At 40.9% G+C, this 14,119-nt stretch overlaps 1 long non-coding RNA gene across 1 annotated transcript; it reads left to right on the top strand.

Moving 5' to 3' along the window:
* Positions 1–2,564: 2,564 nt before the first annotated feature.
* On the top strand, positions 2,565–3,759 carry LOC115197905 (uncharacterized). Its single transcript, XR_003879102.1, has 2 exons — positions 2,565–2,815; positions 3,306–3,759. It is a non-coding gene; the product is annotated as an uncharacterized LOC115197905 (long non-coding RNA).
* The last annotated feature ends 10,360 nt before the right edge of the window (positions 3,760–14,119 follow it).

Raw genomic sequence — 14,119 nt, 5'->3', positions numbered from 1 at the left:
ATACCGATATTGGCATTTTTAGCTAATATCGGCTGATTCCGATATGTTCACCAATATATCATGCATCCCTAGTTGTAAATTTGGATTGAGCAGATATTCCCATATAATTTTGATAGCTGCACATGTGACTCCATTTCTATTCATAATATCATTAATAAATATTATTAAAAAAAATTAAAAATCCCATAAAGAATGATTTAGTATTAAATCAGTATATTTGAGTTTAACCATAACATTTGTTGGTTTACATTAACATTGTTTATAGACATTGGAGTAAAACAAGCTTATATTTCAGTTCTGGTGAGGAATTTATTTATATGTTATATTCTTCAATAATCAATGAGTACAGATCATTAAATTTGTCCCAAAAAAATACGTCGCAGTTGTAGACTGCCCCTTTAAAATGCCATGAACTGAGACTGGAGTAATACATTCCCAGTAGCTTAGCCATTATAGTATATATCAAATAGTTGAAATATAAAAAGGTTTGTCTCAGTCTGTCTTGGTTTGAGAACTTCCAGGAGTGATTAAACTTCATGAAAAACAAAAATTAATCTAGTGTTCAATCTACCAGCAGTGTTAGCACTATGGAAAATCTAATACTGTCAAACGTATAGGTACTTTACGATACACTCCCCCGAAAAAACAATTTGATACACGCTGCACAGTAGAAAAGTACAGTTCTGAACCTTTGCATGGAGTGAATTAGGTGGCATTTTCATTTAGCTCTTCAGCAGAGTGGCTATGCAACCTGAACCCACCAGTGATAAAATATGCTGAAGGGGAAACTCAGAACCTACTTTGAGACCGGAGCTGTGGTACTTGCAGCCTTTTGAAGCCTCTGGATGATAGGCCAGAGAGCGCTCGTGCGCTTTGTCGAGACAAACTGAATACATCGCTTTTGAAGAGCGAAGGGGCCAGACAGGGAGCGAGGCTGGAATTTCTAAAAAGGCACGCAGCAGAAATGTCTGATGAAACTTTCAGCACCATGGACAGCTGCCTGAAGAACCCCAGCCAGAGGAAAGGTGTGTATGCTGCCTTTCCTTCACAAAGACAGAGTTAAATTGGTAAATTAAGTGGACATGTCAACCCTTGTTCCTCATCCACCTCAGTGGTCTCCTTGTCTACTCATTTAGAATTAGAAGCAGTCAACCCACCACAGACACACACTAACCCCCGGCAAGAGCCAGCGATTCCACAGTTTACCCCCGGCCTCCATGTCTCAGCCTGAATAATGTAGAGCCTTTACCCAGTGCTCAAGCAAGAGTGGATAATCTGGCCACAAGGACAGACTGTGTCAACACTTCCCCTATTATATATTCTGTAGCAGGAGCCGAGAAGCAGAGGCAATGTGTCCATCTCGCCACATGCAGCAGGCCTGGCAGAAGGGATTTTTTATTGGGTATAAGGTTTATAAGAAGCTTTCAGGCCATATCAGCCTCTCTCCAAGAGGGAGTCCAGCAGGCAGCCCATATACTGTACCAGGCACAAGTCCCTCCCTGGTATTCTGTATAATCTGTATGGTAAATGTGTGAAATTAGGTGGCTCAGAGTTTTTAATTAATTACATGGCTTAGTTTGTTGCCCCACACACACACACACACACATCTGCACATGTGGATTTTGAGTTTTGCTCAGTCTTCTTAATGTAAATAAGCAAAGTCTTAATGGTGGCAGAATTATATTGCAATCACAATGACTTATTAATAATGTTTGGGATGATTTTGTTTTTCCTGCCTAAATACTGTTGCAATAGGATTTTGGAGCATTGCCAATTAAAAGCCTGGTTTAAGCACCTAATCCGCTTTAATTCGCAATTGCTTGTAATTCAAAACAGCTCTCCATGCTAAACTGCAAGTGTTTTGTTTCAATGTGCCCTCCAACTGTATTGGACTTGAATACAATTACATAAAAAGACACCTTTCCAGGAAATGTATCCTTAACCCAGGGGACGGCATCCAAGTAAATTTGCATCAAGAATTCAAGAAAACGTGCCAATATTTTGGCACCAATCAAGCGCCATAAGAGGGCTCAAAGTTATTTAGCAAATTAACATTCACAGCAAATACAGTCGCTCCCATTCTTGTTATAGAGATTATTATAGCTCACATGTTCACAAATTACAATCCTTGGAATTCGATGAAGACAGATTTCATACCTCAACATAAGTGTCTTAAAGCTGAATGATTTGAACAAAAATAGGAGTAAGGTCATTATCTCCAAACACTATATGGCTGTCCTCTTTTCTGTGAAAGCGGCGGGCCTAGTGCTGCAGGATGAAAACATTCCAATACTGCTCTACATCAGGTAGGTTGTTTGAACACCAATAACTCGTAGATCACAAAGTTGCTTCACGTCTACAGGCATTGCATACCAGTCATATTAAAACCACTTAATATGGATGAAACGGTTACGGTAAAAATCCCGATGATTAGTATTACCGTTTTTTTAATAATCATTAAAACCGTGTTTGATTACCATGGTTTCAAAACCTCACGGTAAACAGTGTCCAGCATCAACCAGAGTGAGTTAACAACAGTCTGACGCAGGCGCAGCATGCAACGTGGGTTTTGTTTTGTGTCAAAACATGGAGGAAGGCAGTGACAGCACTCGGGAGATTTTTCAGCCTTCTAAGAGGACCAAATCTGAAGTGTGGTCGTATTTTGGGTTTTACAAGAGTGCTGAGAGAAACTTAATCGAAGATGGTCACCCTGTCTGCAGAGCACGCAAAGAAATTAATTAATAATCGCTGCGAAAGGGGGTAACACTTCAAATCTCTTCATGACCACCACCCACTACTTTATAGCGAATGCAAGGTAAGTTAACTTCTCAATGCATGATGTGGGGACTTCAGAATGGGGGAAAATGTCAGGTTTGTCTGTAACTTGCTAATAGCGTGTCAATAATGTAAACTGAAGCATTCAGTGTTACCTACCCTTGTAAAAATACTACACGTTGTTCTGCTGCTGTATGGGTCGTGTGTCTGCTGACTCTATTGGCCCATTGCACACGATAACACGTTATGTAGTTTAGTAACCCAACCAACATATTTTGTTCATTTAAAATCCAGCAGACGTCGACTTGGTGTCCAACAGGAGAAACACTATAGACTCCTATATTCATGTCGTGTTGGACTCATTGCAAATACTATCACTGTCTTCATAAGACTCATTTGTATTTATGCATGGGGGTCATTGCATATACTCAAATGCAAAACAGAAGATAGTGTGTGTGTGTGTGTGTGTGTGTGAATAATAATAATTATAACGTAACACAGTAATATATTTGCTATTCCCTTGTTTACAGAGTGGGCGTGCAGCAGGCAAACCCAGTGATGCTACTGGTCCCTCATCGTCTACAGTTGTGACAGACACTCGAGCAAGCATTTAAAAAAGGCAGGCTGCTTATGCACCCACATCAAAAAATGCTCAAGACCTCACTGCAGCCCTTTCATATTGCATCGCAAAGGACATGATGCCATTTCAAATTGTTGAGAGGCCTGGCTTTCTGAGGCTTATGAAGGTTGCCGTGCCTCACTACAAAGTGAGGGCTGCTAATTGTATTAGTTGTTTGTTTATTTGATGTGCTTACTTAAGGTTGTGTTCATTTAAACCTGCACTAGGGAAACTTTCCTCATGGCCACATGGTGCCATCTTTAATGTTAAATGTTATTATTTTAATGTTTATGCACACAAAGTGCATTGTGCTGCTAAATTTATTTTTTGTTTGTTGGTTTTCAATATAAAACTTGGTGAAATGATTTCAGTGTGTGCATCAGTACTTTTTGATCATATCCAGCACATTTTAACAATACCGCAATAATACTGATAACCGTGATAATTTTGGTTACTATAATCGTGGTATGAAATGTTCATACTGTTTCATCTTTACCACCTAATAATATACAATGAGTCCCAAGTCATAACTCACTTATGATTTCAATACAAAATGTAGTCTGTGGAGCATCCAGCCAGTGGCTAGCAAATATATCAGATGAATGTTCTTTCAAAGCAATGTTGTGTTCCTGTTGGTTCTGACTGACTGATTAACAGGACTCCTGGCATAAGACGTATTCTCTCTTTTGAGTTAATTATATGGATACACAATATAAAAAAATAAATCAAATAAAAACTTGAAGCATATCAGAATTCGGCCAATATTAACTAAAAATGACAACATCGGCCCGATGTCTAGTTTAACGCCCATGTGCAAAACCGATGTCAAAGCTGACGTGCATACCTATATAAACGTAGGTACATGACGTAATGACGCCACAAAAAATATAGCGCTTGCATTCCTAACCTAGCCCACATCTGCTGTGTGGATCGAGCAGTCAACAAGTAAAGCAGTCATTTGAAAGAGTAAGAAAATTTCAGCGAGACAACTCAAAGGCTAAATCCATTAACGCCAAGATAATGGAATTCATTGCCCTTGACAATCAACCATTCTCTGTCGTGGGTTATGTTGGCTTTTGCCGACTGGTCGAGCACCGGTACACACTACCAAGCAGGCGCTATTTTTCAGATGTTGCCCTACCGGAGTTACAACAATACTGTGTAACGCACACCCATGAGCTACTTGCTATGGGCATCATTGCTATTAGCTTCACAACTGACATTTGGACCAGCGATGTCAGCCCCATGAACATGCCAAGTCTGATAGCACAGTGGGTTGACGAGGATTTCATACTGAGGAAAGCCGTATTGCATGCTCAAGAATGTGCTGGTTCTCATACCGCTACTGCCATTTCAAAGGCATTTGAGAACATGTTTGAAACTTGGAAACATGAACACACTAGCTAGCTCCATTCGATCAACTGACTCGAGAAATAAGCTCATCAACGATGTCTGCAGCAGACGTGATACCCTCTGTCATGGCCTGCTCAACAAAACCCCACGCTCTGTGTCGGCAGTTAACGTGGAAAAGAACTCTACTAGAGGCTGTGGCGAGTCGGTGGCATTCTCTCTGAGCCTCTTTACTGTGTCGCCACCATGCTCAATGCTAGGTACGAGGACCGCTACTTCGATGCAGACAAGAAACAGGGTGTAAACAGATGTAAACAGACACAGTGACAGTGTGGACTGAAGAAGAGAGGCCAAGGACAGACCGAGCTGAAACTTCACTGCTTGACATGTATGATGAAATCCTGGTTGAGATTGAAATGACTGAACTAATTAACAACGAAATAGCACCAGTAGGCGAAAGAAATGTTTTGATTATGTTTTACTGGTAATGAGGACATACGTAAATTCCAACAAATAACTTTTTGGTCAGTCAACTATGTAGTCAACTATTTAACTGCTACAATTTTTTTAATATTGGTTAATCTGTTTTTTTGGCAAGGAAAATATCGGAATCGGCCAATCATTTCATATCGGTGGATCCCTAATTAATTCATTATTGATTTCAAGGGTTTGCAATAGTTGTTTGATCCCTTGCAAAGCTGTGTAACTTTGGAATGGTGGCCTATTTGAGTGATGGGGTAGCTGTTTCCTGGAGAGTAGGCCACTTAGGCAGTGCATTTCCATTCTACCCAGAAGCATCTCCAACTAAACATAAAACCTCACTATTCTTCCCAAAAACAATGACAATGTCTCTCAACCAGTGGCATATGTGCTTTTTCAGTGAGCGCTGATGCCAACTTTGTTAAAAGCAGCGGTGCAACATTTTTTCACTTGTCCATTCTCAGCACGCCTCTCCAGGGTGCTGTTGGAGGCACTTCACTTTTACATAAAAATAAATCATCTAACATACAGTACCAGTCAAAATGTTGGACACCTACTCATGCAAGGGTTTTTCTTTATTTTTACTATTTTCAAAATTCTAGAATAATAGTGACGACATCAAAACTAAGAAATTTACTATATTTGAGATTCTTCAAAGTAGCCACACTTTGCCTTGACAGCTTTGCACACTCTTGGCATTCTCTCAACCAGCTTAATGAGGTAGTGACGGGGAACAAACTTCAATTAACAGGTGTGCCTTGTTAAAAGTTAATTTGTGGAATTTCTTTCCTTCTTAATGCATTTGAGCCAATCAGTTGTGTTGTGACAAGGTAGGGGAGGTATACAGAAGATAGCCCTATTGGGTAAAAGACCAAGTCCAAATCATGGAAAGAGCAGCTCAAATAAGCAAAGAGAAACGACAGTCCATCATTACTTTAAGAACTGAAGGTAAGTCAATACGGAAAATGTAAAGAACTTCGAACGTTTCTTCAAGTGCAGTCGCAAAAACCATCAAGCCCTATGATGAAACTGGCTCTCATGGAGGACCACCAAAGGAAAGGAAGACCCAGTTACCTCTACTGCAGAGGATAAGTTCATTCGAGTTAACAGCCTCAGAAATTGCAGCCCAACTAAATGCTTCACAGAGTTCAAGTAACAGACACATCTCAACATCAACTATTCAAAGGAGACTGCGTGAAAAAACAGGCCTTCATGGTCAAATTGCTGCAAAGAAACCACTACTAAAGGACATCAATAAGAAGAGACTTGCTTGGTCCAAGAAACACGAGCAATGGACATTAGACCGGTGAAAATCTGTCCTGTGGTCTGATGAGGTCAAATTTGAGTTGTTTGTTTCCAACCGCCGTGTCTTTGAGACGCAGAGTAGGTGAACGGATAATCTCTGCATGTGTGGTTCCCACCGTGAAGCATGGAGGTGGTGTGATGGTTCTTTGCTGGTGACACTGATTTATTTAGAATTCAAGGCACACTTAACAAGCATGACTACCACAGCATTCTGCAGTGATACGCCATCCCACCTGGTTTGCACTTAGTGGGACTATCATTTGTTTTTCAACATGACAATAACCCAATACACATCTCCAGGCTGTGTAAGGGCTATTTGAATAAGAAGGAGAGTGATGGAGTACTGCATCAGATGACCTGGCCTCCACAATCACCCAACCTCAACCCAATTGAGATGGTTTGTGATGAGTTGGACTGCAGAGTGAAGAAAAAGCAGCCAACAAGTGCTCAGCATATGTGCTCAGCATAACTCCTTCAAGACTGTTGGAAAAGCATTCCAGGTGAAACAGGTTATGAGAATGCCAAGAGTGTTCAAAGCTGTCATCAAGGCAAAGGGTGGCTTCTTTGAAAAATCTCAAATATAAAAGTATTGGTTGCTTTAACACTTTTTTGGTTACTACATGATTCCATGTGTTATTTCATAGTTTTGATGACTTCACTATTATTCTACAATGTAGACAATAGTATAAATAAAGAAAAACCCTTGAATGAGTAGGTGTGTCCAAACTTTTGACTGGTACTGTAAATCATGTAGCCTAGAGATAAAATGTATGACAATGTAATGAGACGGACACTTTTTACCAGAGGTAGGACCAAGTCATTGTTTACAAGTCACAAGTAAGTCTCAAATCTTAGCACTCAAATCCTAAGTCAAGTCCCAAGTCAAGACAGGCAAGTCCGAATCAAGTCTCAAGTCAAGACCGACAAGCCTCAAGTAAAGTCTCAAGTCCTAAACTTTGAGTTTCGAGTCCTAAACAAGTCAATGTGCTCTTCACCAAATGTAATAACATTTCATATTTTTAACAAGAGTAATAGTTATTATATTACATTTACACAAATCACAGTAGGAACATCAGGCAGGATTTAGGCTACCAACTGCCTAGCCAGTTCTAGCTCAATCTTGGGTGCAATGATCACGTTCCCGCACTTACTGACTGTGTGGAGGCTCAATGATTTAACGTTATGTTAGCCTACATGCTACACTAGAAAAGCTATATATAGCTGTCGGCTATATTAGCCACGACTTACCGTTCTTTGTGCAGCTTCAAATGTCGAACAAAGTTGGAAGTTGTTGCGCCTCCGTCTGTAATTTTCTTCCTGCATGTTTAGCAAGTTACAATCCGTTTTTGTTGACTACTGCGTAGTCTTTATATCCGAAAATAATACATTTGGGTATCATCTTTCCAAGGGCTCCGTCTGAATTCACCCACCGACGTTCCTCTGCACTGCCACACGCAACTTTTTCTTAGCTGGCACAATTTGATTGGCTGCTGTCCGATTCAAACTGTAATCCATTAAATGAAGAGTTGATGCGCGGCACACTTTTTTTAATAGCATCATTTTTTATATTTGTACTTGGGGAGGGTATCAAGTCAGTTCGAGTCAAAAGGCTCAAGTCCAAGTTAAGTCACGAGTCATTGGTGTTAAAGTCAAAGTCGAGTTGCAAGTCATCATATTTGTGACTCGAGTCTGACTCAAGTCCAAGTCATGTGACTCGAGTCCACACCTCTGCTTTTTACATCATCATCATCATCTGATCAAATAGCCTAACCATTCAAATTAAAAAAATGTGCTGACATGTTAACAAACATGTCCTAAAAACAGGACAGGTCAAAGTAAAATGGACAATATGGAATGGATATATACATTTTTGTCAATTACAGGAGCAATTAGAGGTTAGTGCCTTGGTCAAGGGCACAGACAGATTTTTCACTTAGTCGGCTCAGGGATTTGAACCAGCAACCTTTCGATTACTAGTACAACGCTCTTAACCGCCGTATCAGACTACTCACAGCTGCTGTCCAAGAGTTTCACCCCATGGGCTAAATCGTCCTTATAAGTGGTTTCAAGTTTGTATCCGTACATTTGTGACGAGCTGATCATAGCGAAAAAGAAAATACTTCTGCATTTCCCACTGTGTAAACAAATGGAAACTTATTGCAAATAGGCTCAGGATAACTCCTGATAAACTTGGGTAACTGATATTCAGAGCTAATGCAACTGCCTTTACAAACGGTAGGCCTACCACATGAATAGGCATTCATGAATTTCCATTGGCAGACACGGTAGGCTACAAGCCAGTAAGCATGGACCAATGTCTTTTTTTTGGTGTTTTACAAACTGTAGACCTACTACATAGATGGGCATTCATAAAAATGCCATTTCAGGGCGTCACTGTAAGCTACACCCCAGTAAGCACAGCCCGACGTTTTTAGGACAAAGAAATAATATTACAAATTTTCATTCAGAACCCAAACATGAACCGGATTTCAACATCTGGAGAACACATTTTAAAAGTCTGGAAAAAAACGTACTTTCACCTTTCATTCAGAACCTAAAATCAACCTAACTTCAACGTCTGGAAAATACGTATTTTAGATGTCTTTTCAATGTCATTTTGCTTACTGGGACTATTCTGGTTTTGCGGGGAAGCAATTGGGCAGCAATTTTTGCTTAGGACAGTAGAAAGGCCAGGACCGGGCTTGATTCTATCAGCATATCACAAGTAGCAAGCTGAACCAAAAGTTTCAGATGCCAGCAGATGGAAATGTAAAACTATGTTGTTGAGTGGGACAGAGGTAGTATAGGCCTATTAAATGAAACGTTAAATAAGTAAAATAGCCTATTGCTCTAACTTTGTATTTAAACTATGCAGTAAGACCTATACTGCCCTACCAAGCAAAAAGGCAGCAACTGCTCATTTGATCGAAAATGAGTTAATGTAATTTTTGCTACATTAAATACATGCTTAAGCATGTGGACAAGTATCCTGCCTCTATTGTATTGTGTTTTGGAGAAATGGGGGTCATGTTAGCAGTAACTGCATACTGTGAAACCAAGGTAAATAAAAGCCATTTCTCAGTTCCACACTGAGCAGTTACTGCCTTTTTGCTTGGTAGTGCAGTATAATTTTGCAATTTCATAATGTGTTATGTATGACAGTTAAGGATATACTTAAGAGTTAGTGCTATCTAGGATCATTGGGACATCCCTACCCTAAATATTTTAAACTTCAATAGGGTAGGGACCTATATTTGAAGGGTTGGTGTCACCTCTCATGATAAGAATACGTTTATTTAGTGGGATGCCCAAGCACTCAGGCTGCTTGCCTGGAAACCCGACGTTGAATTCTACATTGGGCAGAAATGCGTGTTTGAGTCAGGAAAGCTTCCTCTCATGACCTCTATAAGCCAGAACGTTAATTAAAATTATATTTGAATATACTTTAACAGTTGTCCATGCAGTTGTTCCTTTTGGCGGTAGGAATGTGAAACAATATCCACAGGAAAGTATAAATACATCAACTTTTCAAAGAACTGGTAGTGTATTCAGATATTCTGAAGCATGGACAGAACTGCATGAATTTGGTAAGCATGCTTTTCCTGCATGTACTCTTATTTTGTGCACATGCTTCATTTGATAGTAATCTGAACCCATCACTTTGAAAAGTTGATGTAATTACACTTTCCTACAACCGGTAAAATACCTTAAAATAATATTTTATTCAACATTCTGGCTTGTAGAGGTTGTGAGTGGAAACTTTACTCATTAAATTATGCCCGACATATAATCCAATGCAATGCAATGCAATTAAACGTCGGGGTTCCAGGCAAACTGACAGTGTAGGGCAGGGGTACACAACTCTTACCCTACCAAGTCCAGAGCCTGCTGGTTTTCTATTCTACCTGATCATTAATTACACCCACATGGTGTTACAGGTCCCTGATTAGAGGGGAACAATGAAAAAAAGGAGTGGATCTTGCTTCGAGGTCCCGAGTTGAGTTTGAGGGGTGTAGTGCAGTAAAGTAGCCTACATGGTGAGACGCCGATCCCAGGATCGTAAAAAAAAAAAAAAAAAAACGCTTCAACTGAATTGTCGCATTTGCCAAGAGACACGGTTAAATTGCTTTGCACTATTTCCTACCACGCGTATTAAGTATACATACGGGCTATTTACGGTGCATATCAAGGGAATTGGATGAATCCCAAATCATGCACCTGCACGCGGCAAAGGACAGCAAGGATACTTTAACTGAGTCGGCGAGGAAGACTGAGGAGTCACATTCCTACCTGCTCGTAGGAATTCTCCCAGGTGAGGTTCGGGAGGCAGGAGGAAAACAGCTCATCTTCTGTCAGCGCATAACCGTCCATGGTCTGTTGTGTCGCAACGAGTGAGTGTAATATTTGTTCGGGAATAGATTTTATTCTTCTCTCGTCGAGTCTTTCTACCCCGCTTGCTTCTCCGGCGCAGTGTATTAAACGACCGACAGCTGTATTGCAGCCTGGCTGCGTCACGTGGCCACGTTCCTCTACAAAACAAGGATGCCTTCATTGGACCAAGATTATCGTCCAAAAAATACAATGTTCACCTGCCTGACAGCTCAAATGTAACCTAAGTTTTAAACTCCTTTGCAATTGTCGCCTTAGTTGTTGTGTCGGCGTGAACTTTAACAGGTCGTAACCTTGAGGGCTTTTCTCCATCGTGTCACCTTAGAAACTAGGGACACTTAACCACTTCGATAGTGACCCTCTTAGCAGGTTAGGAAAGCATTTTTTAGTTTATCATTTTCCAAACGTTAACGTCAGTCTCCTAACCTGCTACGAAAGTCTCTTCAACATCGAAGTAGCTTAATAAAGTGTTTCCCTTTAGAAACTAGGCAGTGGAGGCTGCTGAAAGGACGGCTCATATTAAAAGCTGGAATGGTATCAAACAGATCAACCATGTGGTTGATCCCATTCAAGCCATTCTTATGAGCCTGGCTCCACTGAAACTAGCTTGCATCAGCTGCTCTTGATTTCATGCAGTGACAAGTGAAATCAAACAAGTCAGTTTCATTGGTTGGGCTTCATCTATACTGAACAAACATATATAAATGTAAAGTTTTGGTTTCATGAGCTGAAATAAAATATCAGATTTTCCATACACAAAGATTTTCGCTCGAATTTTTTGCACAAATTTGTTTACGTTCCTGTTAGTGAGCATTTCTCCTATGCCAAAATAATCCATCCACCTGACAGATGTAGCATATCAAGAAGCTGATTAAACAGCATAATCATTACACAGGTGCACCTTGTGCTGGGTACAAAAGGCCGCTCTAAAATGTACCGTTTTGTCACAACACAGGAGTGCTGATCGGATCAGGTCCCCACAGATGTCTTACGTTTTCAGGAAGTGTGCAATTGGCATGCTGACTGCAAGAATGTACAACAGAGCTTTATTTAATGTTTATTTCTCTACCATAAGCCACCTCCAACATTGTTTTTGAGAATTTGGCAGTACATTTTTACATTTTAGTCATTTAGCAGACGCTCTTATCCAGAGCGACTTATAGTAGAGTGCATACATTTTTTTTTATGCCTTTTTTTTTTTTTACATACTGGCCCCCCGTTGGACTGCAACTGGCCTCACAACCGCAGACCAGGACCTCCACCACCAGCCTCTTCACCTGCGGGATCGTCTGAGAAGAGGGGGTGGTGTTGAGGAGTATTTCTGTCGAATAAATCCCTATTGTGGGGAAAAACGAAATCTGATTGGCTGGGCCTGGCTCCCCAGTGGCTGGGCCTATGCCCTATCAGGCCCACCCATGGCTGTGCCCCTGCCCAGTCATGTGAAATCCATAAATTAGGGCCTAATGGATTTATTTATATTGACTGATCTCCTTCTATGAACTGTTACTGAGTAAAATCATTGAAATTGTTGCATGTTGTGTTTTATATTTTTGTTTCTATAAAAAATATATATATATATATTTTTCAACTTTTATTTAACCAGGTAGGCCAGTTGAGAACAAGTTCTCATTTACAACTGGGACCTGGCCAAGATAAAGCAGTGCGACACAAACAACACAGAGTTACACATGGGATAAACAAACGTACAGTCAATAACACAATAGAAAAATTGAAATACAGTGTGTGCAAATGTAGTAAGATTAGGGGGGGTGAGGCAATAAATAGGCCATAGTGACCATAGTGGTGAAATAATTAGAATTTAGCATTAACACTGGAGTGATAGATGTGCAAAAGATGATGTGCTGGTAGAGATACTGTGGTGCAAAGGAGCAAAAAAATTAACAATATGGGGATGAGGTAGTTGGGTGGGCTATTTACAGATTGACTGTGTACAGGTGCAATGATCTGTGAGCTGCTCTGACAGCTGATGCTTAAAGTTAGTGAGGGAGATATGTCTCCAGCTTCAGTGATTTTTGCAATTCGTTCCAGTCATTGGCAGCAGAGAACTGGAAGGAAAGGCAGCCAAAGGAGGAGTTGGCTTTGGGGATGACCAGTGAAATATACCTGCTGGAGCATGTGCTATGGGTGGGTGTTGCTATGGTGACCAGTAAGCTAAGATAAGGCGGTGCTTTACCTAGCAAAGACTTATAGATGACCTGGAGCCAGTGGGTTTGGCGACGAATATGAAGCGAGGGCTAGCAAACGAGAGCATACAGGTCGCAGTGGTGGGTAGTATATGGGGCTTTGGTGACAAAACGGATGGCACTGTGATAGACTGCATCCAATTTGCTGAGTAGAGTGTTGGAGGCTATTTTGTAAATGACATCGCCGAAGTCAAGGATCGGTAGGATAGTCAGTTTTACGAGGGTATGTTTAGCAGCATAAGTGAAGGAGGCTTTGTTGCGAAATAGGAAGCCAATTCTAGATTTAACTTTGGATTGGAGATGCTTAATGTGAGTCTGGAAGGAGAGTTTAGTCTAACCAGACACCTAGGTATTTGTAATTGTCCACATATTTTAAGTCAGAACCGTCCAGAGTAGTAATTCTAGACGGGCGGGCGTGTGCAGGCAGTGATTGGTTGAAGAGCATGTATTTAGTTTTACTAGCATTTAAGAGCAGGTTGAGGCCACGGAAGGAGTGTTGTATGGCATTGAAGCTCGTCTGGAGGGTTGTTAACACAGTGTCCAAAGAAGGGCCAGAAGTATACAGAATGGTGTCGTCTGCGTAGAGGTGGATCAGAGAATCACCAGCAGCAAGAGCAACATCATTGATGTATACAGAGAAAAGAGTCGGCCCGAGAATTGAACCCTGTGGCACCCCCATAGAGACTGCCAGAGGATCGTACAACAGGCTTTCCGATTTGACACACTGAACTCTATCTGAGAAATAGTTGGTTAACCAGGCAAGGCAGTCATTTGAGAATTCCAAGGCTGTTGCCTGCCAATACGAATGCGGTGATTGACAGAGTCGAAAGCCTTGGCCAGGTCGATGAATACGGCTGCACAGTACTGTCTTTTATCGATGGCGGTTATGATATCATTTAGGACCTTGAGCATGGCTGAGGTGCACCCATGACCAACCAGCTCGGAAACCAGATTGCATAGCGGAGAAGGTACGGTGGGATTCGAAATGGTCGGTAAT

Source organism: Salmo trutta, chromosome 8 (genome assembly GCF_901001165.1).
Source record: "Salmo trutta chromosome 8, fSalTru1.1, whole genome shotgun sequence".
In the NCBI taxonomy this organism is placed as follows: domain Eukaryota; kingdom Metazoa; phylum Chordata; class Actinopteri; order Salmoniformes; family Salmonidae; genus Salmo; species Salmo trutta.
The sequence above is the reverse complement of the archived record's forward strand: the minus strand, read 5'-3'. Positions and strand labels throughout refer to the sequence as shown.